General features: G+C 47.1%; 1 protein-coding gene across 2 annotated transcripts in view; it reads left to right on the top strand.

The window, feature by feature from the left end:
• The first annotated feature begins 401 nt into the window (after positions 1–401).
• Positions 402–9394, top strand: part of lingo1a (leucine rich repeat and Ig domain containing 1a) — a 100711-nt gene continuing 91718 nt past the window's right edge. For both annotated transcript variants that reach the window (XM_018765629.2, XM_018765630.2), the window contains exon 1: positions 402–788. The gene's annotated coding sequence lies outside the window, so the exon portion shown is untranslated. The remainder of the gene's footprint in view (positions 789–9394) is intronic.

Here is a 9394-nt window from a genome sequence, read left to right as displayed (position 1 = left end):
ATGTTCATTGATGTTAGGAGGTGAACAGGGCTAATAATTAATTAATTAATTTAATAAATTAATACAAGTGAAGATTGAATAATTACAAAAACATTCTTATATTTCCATAAGCAAACCCACCTGTCCCTTTCGCTCATGGAAACACACACACACACACACACTCAGATCCACCCCCAGCCTCTTGCAGGCACACTGATGATGAAACGTGGGAATTGGATGTCATTAGTTGTGCTGCTTGTGTTTCTGTCGATCAGGCAGCATCCCCCTCATACCCCCCTGTACCCCCCCATCTCTCTCTCTTTCCCTTCTCCATCCCTCCCTGCACCGCAGCTCCTCCCTCCACCTTGCACTGTCCTACCCCCCGCCTCTCTGTCTCTCTCCCTCTCTATAGCTCAGCCCCTTTCAGCTAGGTGCAGCCTGTTTGTGTGAGTGTGTGTGCGTGCGCGCGCGTGAGTGTGTGCGTGTGTATGCGAGAGAGGGCGAGTGAGCGAGGAGAGAGCGAGAGCGAGAAGCAGAGCCGAACAGCGCGCCTGCTTCTGCTCCCGCTCCTGCCTGCGAGCTCGCACCTGGACAAGGACTGTCCCAGTGCAGCACGCCTGGATATCCCGGCCTGCGCCCGTCCTCTGACCCTGCCGAACCCTGAGCCCTTTCACGGGGGGGGTCCTCCCCTTCTCCTCTCCTCAATGGCACCTCCAGTCTCCCTCTGCCGATCGGAGGCTTGTGGGATTTAACGTGTCGGAAGACGGCATGAGGAGGACCATCGTGGAATTCTGAGTGCGACCATAACGGTAAGGATCCCACCCTGGGGAGACTGTCCTTCAGCACACTGGGGGGGTGGGGGTGTGGGTGTGGGTGAGGGGGTCTCGCACTCTTTGAGCGCACGGGAAGCGCATGGGAAGCGCACGCCTTGGCAAACGAGGCAGTCTGCTGCGGGGGGGGATTGACGGGTGGTGAGAGCAAGACCCAGATTGCCGTAGGTTCGGGGACAGGCGACCTGCGGGGCGGCCATCTGATGGCACCTTATCTTGGAGCAGCGCCTGGCACAGGGCACTGAGGGGACGGGGCATTTTGTTGTGCGTTGTCATCGGACTGTGTGGAGGTGTGTGTGTGTGTGTGTGTGTGTGTGTGTGTGTGTGTGTGTGTGCGTGTGTGTGTGTGTGCGCATGCGGAGGACACGGGAGGGTGTCGGAGTTGTACGACTATTTTGCCGTCACTGACAGTGATCTTGTTAGAAACTCCTAATCCAGTCACAGTACTGCCAGAACCTACAGAAACATCAGCAGTCCAGAGGACAGGTTCTGATGCCCACAGGACTGGGTCCACAGCAATAATGCTGCTGTCCACTGGAGTGGTTCTGATGTCCAGGGTAGTAGAGGTTCTAATGATTCTGATGTCAGCTGCAATGCTTCTGATGTCCACAGAAGTAGTTCTGATGTCTTCACTGGAGGTTCTGATGGCTGGAGGAGTGGTTCTAACAATTCTGATGCCAACTTCGTGGTTCTTATGTCAAATACCATGGTTCTAATGTCCACAGGACTGGTTCTGATGTAGTCAGAGTGGGTCTGATGGTCTTGATTCCAGTTGTTCTTGTTCTGATGTCTGTGGAAGAGGCTCTTATGGCCACTAAAAGGGTTCTGACATCCTCACAAGTGGTTCTGATGTCCACAGCAGAGATATACTAATTCCTAAAGGTCTTGATGGTTCTCAGTGAAGGTTCTCCTGTGCACAGCATTGGTCCAGATGTCCACCGTAGCGATTTAGCCCCTGACCCAACGGATGCTGCGGGGGAACCTGCAGCTACAGGTTGTGCAGCAACAGGAGGCCCCGCCCTTATCGCCGATCCCAGGCCGATGCGCAAAGGGGAGTTCAGCAACACCGGCAAGTTCATCCCAAGATCCTTTTGCAATAGAGCGGCACCGAGCGGCGCCGACTTGCTCTATTTTTAGCTCCATTGTACATTTCAGACAGGCTGCATCCTTTCATCGCTGTCGCCGCCTCTCTGCCGTTCGAGAGCCCGCCCTCAGGCTCTCATCGTAGTTACATCTACAGCCAAGAGACCCGCTGGACACTCCTCTGTCTACCCCCCTCACGACGACTGAGAACGAAAAGTGAGCGCCAGCACAAATCCCTCATACATATCATCAGGGGTGGGGGGGTGGTGGCCAGGAGTCACCCGTGTCGGGTCTCCCGATACACGCAAATGTATGCGGAGGAACGAGAGAGCGCTGCAGATTGATTGGTGAAGCTCTTCAAAGGGTGCAGCCTTCACCATGCAGGACATCAATATTTATTATGGTCCCCGTTTCAGAAGAGGAGCCACAATAGCACACTGTAAGCTTGGAAAATGATAAAAGATAAATGAAATTACCGGGCTGAGGGCTAAGCTCCCGCCCTCTTTCCATTTATCTTCTCTTGCGGAGGGAAGGTGCTGAATTAGTGCTCCACAGCACATGAGGATGTTCCTGTTGGACGCGGGGTTCTCATCTACACAGGGCAGGATTCAAAGGACTCGATTTGTCTGGATCACTCAATGCTTGGGGCTAAATGTGGGACGGTGCGGGTTCCTTGGTGCCCTTGAGGGGGCGTGCTCTGCAAGTTGTTTACCTTGTGATGTCCACACCCAAGAGGATGCCGGTCTACGTGGATACACATGGCAACATTTTTCTGAGTCAATTCTTGGACGCTTTCTTAAGTTTTTTGGGCTGATGACTTAAAGGTGCTCAAACCATCTGGGAAATTCAGAGGAGGTTCAATAGGTCACAGATGCCTCGGTTGTGTGGAGGTTGCATAACTATATGTTGGTCAGTGCGCTAAAATAAAAAGTTGAGGTTTAGCAAAAAGTTGACAAAAGTTGTGTTACAAATCCAGAAGAAATCAGTAATTTTGTCTGAAATACCAGTATTGTTGTCAGGTGCTGTTGACTTGACGTCAGCTATTGTTGACAGCATACATGGAGGTCCTCCAGAAAGTTTTCTCCTCCAATTGTGTTCTTAGTTTTAAATGTCATGTGTCTATTGTCACAATGGTTGAGTCCATCCATCCTCTCTTTCTTTCTCCTCCAACTTTTCCAACCACTATTGTCTTTTTGAGAATAGCCAGCGTTCTCATGATGTGTCCAAAATATGGTAACCTCATTTAAACCATCACTTGTGGTTCCAGTAAGAGTTCTGGATTGATCTGATCGGGTGTCCCTGTTTGTTTTTCTCTCTGTCCATGGAGTCCTTAGAAATGTTCTCCAGCATCACAGCACTGGTGGCTGTAATGTCTTTATTGATAACAATCTAATGGGTTTGAGCCCTTGTGCCAGGAAACATAATGATGGTATTGATCATGAATCAGTTGAAACACCACAAAGCCATTGTCCCATGGGCATCACACATGTAATGGCCATCCGAACGTGTGATCCTCATGTGAAGCCTCATGTCCATAGACATTAAACCGTCAATAAGGCAATAAGGGGTCAATCACTGGGTCCATGATTGATGGTTCATGAAATGGACATTGCAAAATGAAGCCACTGTGACCAGACAATGAGGATGTCATCAAAAACAAAGGCCCAACAAACCACGAGTGAATCCACAACCCATCATGTGCTACAGCTTCACTTCCTGGTTGGTTATTCATCATGTAGCGGTGTGTGTGTTCAATTAGCTGCTCTTGTCATGGATTCCTCCAACAGATTTTGATTTTGATACCCACAAGTGTGAGAACGCTCAATTCCCACGGAATTCAAACACCGGCTTTAGGGTTCCGCCGGGGAAGCGGAATGAAAGGAAGAAAAAGAACGGAATCTGCACTCAGCCTCCGATATCAGATTGGTTCATCAGCACTAATGGATCCAAATAAATCAGCATTTTGAGGAGACGAAAATTTAATTAACCGAGCTCATTGAGAAACATTTCAGGCCTTGTCTCGTTACTTGACACAAATGAGTGTTATTTTTACCGGGCGAAATCGTCTGGGGCTGCGTGTCCTTGGCGCGTCATACACATCTGTCGGAGCGGGCTGGACGTGAGCGGTGTTCCTCCTACCTGTGGAATCGATGCTTTCTGTTTCTGTCGACTATGCCCCCTTTGTAGGGAATTCTCCCGTGCTTCACAGCCAGGAGGGTACAAGGCCAAAATGGAGGGAGTCATATTTATGAATCCAAGTATTTTTTTTTTCAATATGCTAATCGAGTTGGGTAGGGGGTGCGGTGGCGCAGTGGGTTGGTCTGGGTCCTGCTCTTCAGTGGGTTTGGGGTTCGAGTCCCGCTTGGGGTACCTTGCGATGGACTGGCGTCCCGTCCTGGGTGTGTCCCCTCCCCCTCTGGCCTTACGCCCTGTGTGCCGCGTTAGGCTCCGGTTCCCCATGCCCCGTGTGGGGCGAGTGGTTCGGACGGACGAAATCGAGTTGGGTGTCCACAGATGCACTCCTAGATCCTCAGTCCATGGTGGGGCATTTGCATGCACGTTTTGTTCATCGTAATTACATAATTAGTTCAACCAATGTGATATTTTGGATAAGTTCTTTTACATGATGAAGTACATTGGATGGTTGAGCCTCCCTTTGCCCCACACCAAATGAATACTGTATTTTGCTCTAGTGATTTTTGAGAAAAGCTGGTATAAAAGTACAGAATTAATAACTAATTGGACCAATTAGGCCTGGGGACGGGGATGTAATGCAAACCAACGCATGGGCCGTGGCCATAAGCGCGCTTAGCATTCCGTGATGTGGCCGACAGGTAGTTAAATGGAAGAGTGTTTCATGGCCTCCTCTGATTGGCTATTGGATCTCTGCTGTGTGTACGCCACCTGAGGTTCTGGCATCGCGCTGCGGTGCTCAGAAACTTTCTGACACAAAAATGAATCATATCGACGCCCACTGCAGGGGAAACTTGTCCCAGAAAAATGGGATGTCAATTATGCAACACATATGTTCATTTTTATATAATGGCTACAATATTTAACAATATCAACAGAAAAAAATACACACACACACACATCTTCAGAGCCGCTTGTCCCATATGGGGTCACGGGGAACCGGAGCCTACCCGGCAACACAGGGCGTAAGGCCGGAGGGGGAGGGGACACACCCAGGACGGGACGCCAGTCCGTCGCAAGGTACCCCAAGCGGGACTCGAACCCCAGACCCACCGGACAGCAGGACTGTGGTCCAACCCACTGCGCCACCGCACCCCCCCCAGAAAAAAATAAACTCAGCAATTAATCAACAGTAAATTGATAGTGTAAGTTATATATCTTTATGAATCAGAGCTCTAAACTGTGCTTGTTTGGCCTTTGGTTATGGTTTCAGATTTTTAAAGCCCTTTGGGTTATCATAATTCTTCTTGAGCTCTTTGGGTCTTCTCTGGGTCCTTGTTGGACCTCATTGGGTCCTCACTGATTCATTCTGGGTTGACTTTGGGTTCATTCCACATCTGTTGTTGCCCTGCTAAACCATGTTGCAAGATATCTTTCACTGAGTTTCCCACCCGTCCTTCATCTTTGGCCTCAGCTGGTACTCAACTCTCCTGTTATTTTAACATTATTGAACACAGTAAGCCTTGAAGTGAGTATCTAGAAGTTTCTGAGGGCCCCTTTGCCTTTGTGGGTTACTGGAAACTCAATGAGGCTGATGAGGAGGATTTCAGCAGTGATGGACGTCCCTCAGGACACCACCTCCATTGACATACAGAACACACCATAAACCACATGGAACCCAATCCTTGCAATCCATCTGTGAAGAGTTTGGAGAAGATGTCAGAGTATACTATTTGACTCAGTTATTCATTCATCCATCCATTGTCAGTAACAACATTTCCAGGGTCGCGGTGCTCCAGAGCCTATCCCAGAAACAAAGGGCATGAACGCGATACAAGAACATCTCAGTTTACTGATTTATTGATTAGTTTATTTATCAGCAATGTGACTAAACCAAACACACAAGATCACATATGTCACTGACTCTGACATCTGTACTCTGACATCTGGTTTTTGCATCTAATTTGCTCCCATTCTTATATTTAAACAATTTTTAAATCCTGCACAGCTACTTATTCAGGTTTAAGAACACTTGTTCTTCACACTGTTTCCACATCAGTTATGGAGGCTGTGTCACTTGAAGTGAATCCACACTGTTAATTCGGAATTGTAGATGCATGGGGGGGGTGGGGGGGGTTGAAGGGCGAGGGACTCTTCCATGAAGTTGCCATGTCTTCAGGTGTAGTCAGGTGATTGCCATACATCATAATTCACTCTTCTACAGGGTTATATAATACAAGAGCGATCTAAGCATGTCTTTAAGTTCTTGCAGATAATATCTAAAATTTGCTGAGCATCTTTTGCCATTCCTTTTTATAAGAAAAACTGATAACACTTGAGTTATACAGTGTAATGGGTGTAATGTCTTAACAGCAAGAATTACTGCAAACTTCAACCGCAAAAAAATGACATGATCTTCATGAACATGTCAAACCAGGTAAAGACTGCATGGATCAGCTCTTGTAGTGCATATGATAATAATCTATATCATAATGGATGTGATGGTAATGCTAATGATAATGATTCATATGATGAAAGCCCCTAAGATATTAATAAATATGATGATTGTCCTTAATGATGGAGATACATATGGTAATAATCCATATGATGATATGCATATGATAAGAATCCATAAAATGGTAATGCATGTAAAAGTAATGCAAATGATTATAATGTGCATGATTATATTCCCTATAGGGGTGCGGTGGCGCAGTGGGTTGGACCGCAGTCCTACTCTCCGGTGGGTCTGGGGTTCGAGTCCCGCTTGGGGTACCTTGTGACGGACTGGCGTCCCGTCCTGGGTGTGTCCCCTTCCCCCTCTGGCCTTACGCCCTGTGTTGCCGGGTAGGCTCCGGTTCCCCGTGACCCTGTAAGGGACAAGCGGTTCTGAAAATGTGTGTGTGTGTGTGTATATTCCCTATGACATTAATAAATATGATGATTGTCCTTAGTGATAGTGATACATATGATAATTAAACCATATGATGATATGCATAGGATATTAATCCATATGAGGATATTGTGTATGATATTAATAAATATGGTGAAAATCTTTAATGATGTAATCATATGACACTGGACAATTACAGTCTTATGTGATGTTAATAAATACGATGATAATCCTTAATGACGGTAAGACACTGGATAATATAATATCCCAGTGGCGCAGCGAGTAGCCCTCCTGTCTCACAGCGCCTGTGTGGTGCGAGAGGATGTGGGTTTGATCCTCGCTCAGTCTGTGTGGAGTTTGTATGTTCCACCCGTGCCTGTGTGGGTTTCCTCCTGGTGCTCTGGTTTCTTCCCACAGTGAGAGTGTGTTTCACTGATGTATGGATGAGTGACCCAGTGTATCTAGCAGTATAAGTCACCTTGGTGAATAAGGTGTGTGGGCTGATGACACTAGAGAGAGTTCATTGGAAGTCGTTTTGGACAAAAGCGTCTGCTAAATAAATGTAAATATATTAGCTGCCGTAAGATGTCGCAAAGCATGGGACAAGCGTGTCTAAGTGCGCTATATGACCTGTGAAGACATCATAAGGACAGCTGTCATGCGGCACCACGGCTAGTATCACACGCTACTGGTCGTATTGTGAAGTTTTTATTTACTGTAGCCGAACTAAACTGCAACTCGGAAACTTAATGTGCCTAGAAAACTAAATAAAAGCTGAACTTGGGCAGGAGAGGGGGGGGGGAGAAATCACATAAAGGTGCAACACAATTCTTCACCGAGGAGAGATTAAGGGATCAGATGCACTCAAGCCACCCCCAGCGGAGAGTCGTGCGCCCAAGACACACAAAGAGTAGAACAGACATTTCAGCCCAGTGAGCATCACACATATTCAGCTGCTGGAAAAAGCCTCCCACACAAGTGTTACAATATTTGTCATCTGTAGTCAAGGCAAATAAAAAAGTTTACAGTCTCATCCGTTTGTAGTTCATGCGTTCCCGGGTCCTTAGCGGCTCCGCCACCTACTGGTCCAGTGTGTTCGACAAATGCATTGTAAGAAACCACACACCGTTTCACCTCACCCAGCGAATGCGATGCAGCTCCTGTCGCTTGGAGACTGCAAGTGGCAGCTCCAGATTCGAATTACCATGTGAGGCTAATTATACCATTAAATTTGAAATCATGGTGATTACCGGTTTTTGAGAAAAAACTTCAACTTTGTAAATGTACTTTCTTTTTTCTTGAATAATTCATTAGGGGTTTTTTTTGTCCAACTAAAAAAATATGTGTAAATATTCAATTACTTAACTGACATGGGTTAATTAAATGAAAAGATGATGCACAGGATGTGAAGTGGAGGAGAGGAAAAAAAATCTTTTTTGCGGACCTCTGGACCCCACACTGTGCCGGCACCGGGATGCGACAGTCTGTTCAGCTCATTATGCCAAGACTGCAGTGAGAAAATGGATTTGAAATGACGTTTTTGCCTGTGCTCCTTGTCTTGTTTATGAGCAGTTGGTGCCATCACGCCCCCCCAACCCCAACCCCAACCCCAACCCCAACCCCAACCCCAACCAACCCTCACTGTCCATATCAAGGTCTCCCACTTAACTGAGGACTGGTGTACCTGAGCCCTTAAGTGGGTCTCAGTTTTGGGCAAGGGAGCTCAGATTGCCGGTCCTGTTCCTCACGGGAGGTATGTTGTTTTTCAGCCCTTTAGACACTCAGGTTTTTTTTTTTTTTTCCCTGAACTGGTGCTGCGAATCAAGAGCCATATTTGGCCTGCGGGTGTAACATATTGCGAGTGCAGGACTGGTGACCAGAGGAAGGCAGCCGCTTGTTATAAACAGCCAGAGATGTTATCGTTAGGGCTGAAAATGAAGGGGAGGAGCTTGGTAAAAAGGGGGGAGCGGCTTCGTAAGAAATGAGGGGAGCTGGTAAGAAAGAGGAGTGTTTTGTAAGAAAAGGAAGGCGTTTGTAAAAAAGGGGGTGAGTTTAGTAAAAAAAAAAAAAAAAAGGGGGGGGGAGCAGATTTGATAATAAAAGGGTGTGATTTGTTGAAAAGTGGAGGTTCTCCACCAGAAAAGGAACATTTAATAAGAAGGGGGAGGGGTTTGTAAATAAGGGGAGGAGCTTACTATTAAAAAAGGGTTTGGGCAAGAAGGGACGTTTAGTGAGAAAGGGGTGGGGTTTGATAAAAAACGGATGAGTTCAGATAGAAGGCGGAGGGTGTTGGTAAGAAAGGGGGCAGTTTGGAACCTTTGACCTTGACAATGACCTTGATAGGCTGGACACACCAGTTATCCTGGCCAAGTGAAAAAGCTCATATGTGGAAAAATAATAAAATTTAGGAGGACGGGTTCAAAAAAAACGACAGGCAAGGAGAGAGATGTTCCTCAGCGACCTGGCAGAGGGTGTAAAA

This window comes from Scleropages formosus, chromosome 5, assembly GCF_900964775.1.
Source record: "Scleropages formosus chromosome 5, fSclFor1.1, whole genome shotgun sequence".
Taxonomy (NCBI): Eukaryota; Metazoa; Chordata; class Actinopteri; order Osteoglossiformes; family Osteoglossidae; genus Scleropages; species Scleropages formosus.
Note: the sequence above shows the minus strand (reverse complement) of the source record. Positions and strands in the feature narration are given on the sequence as shown.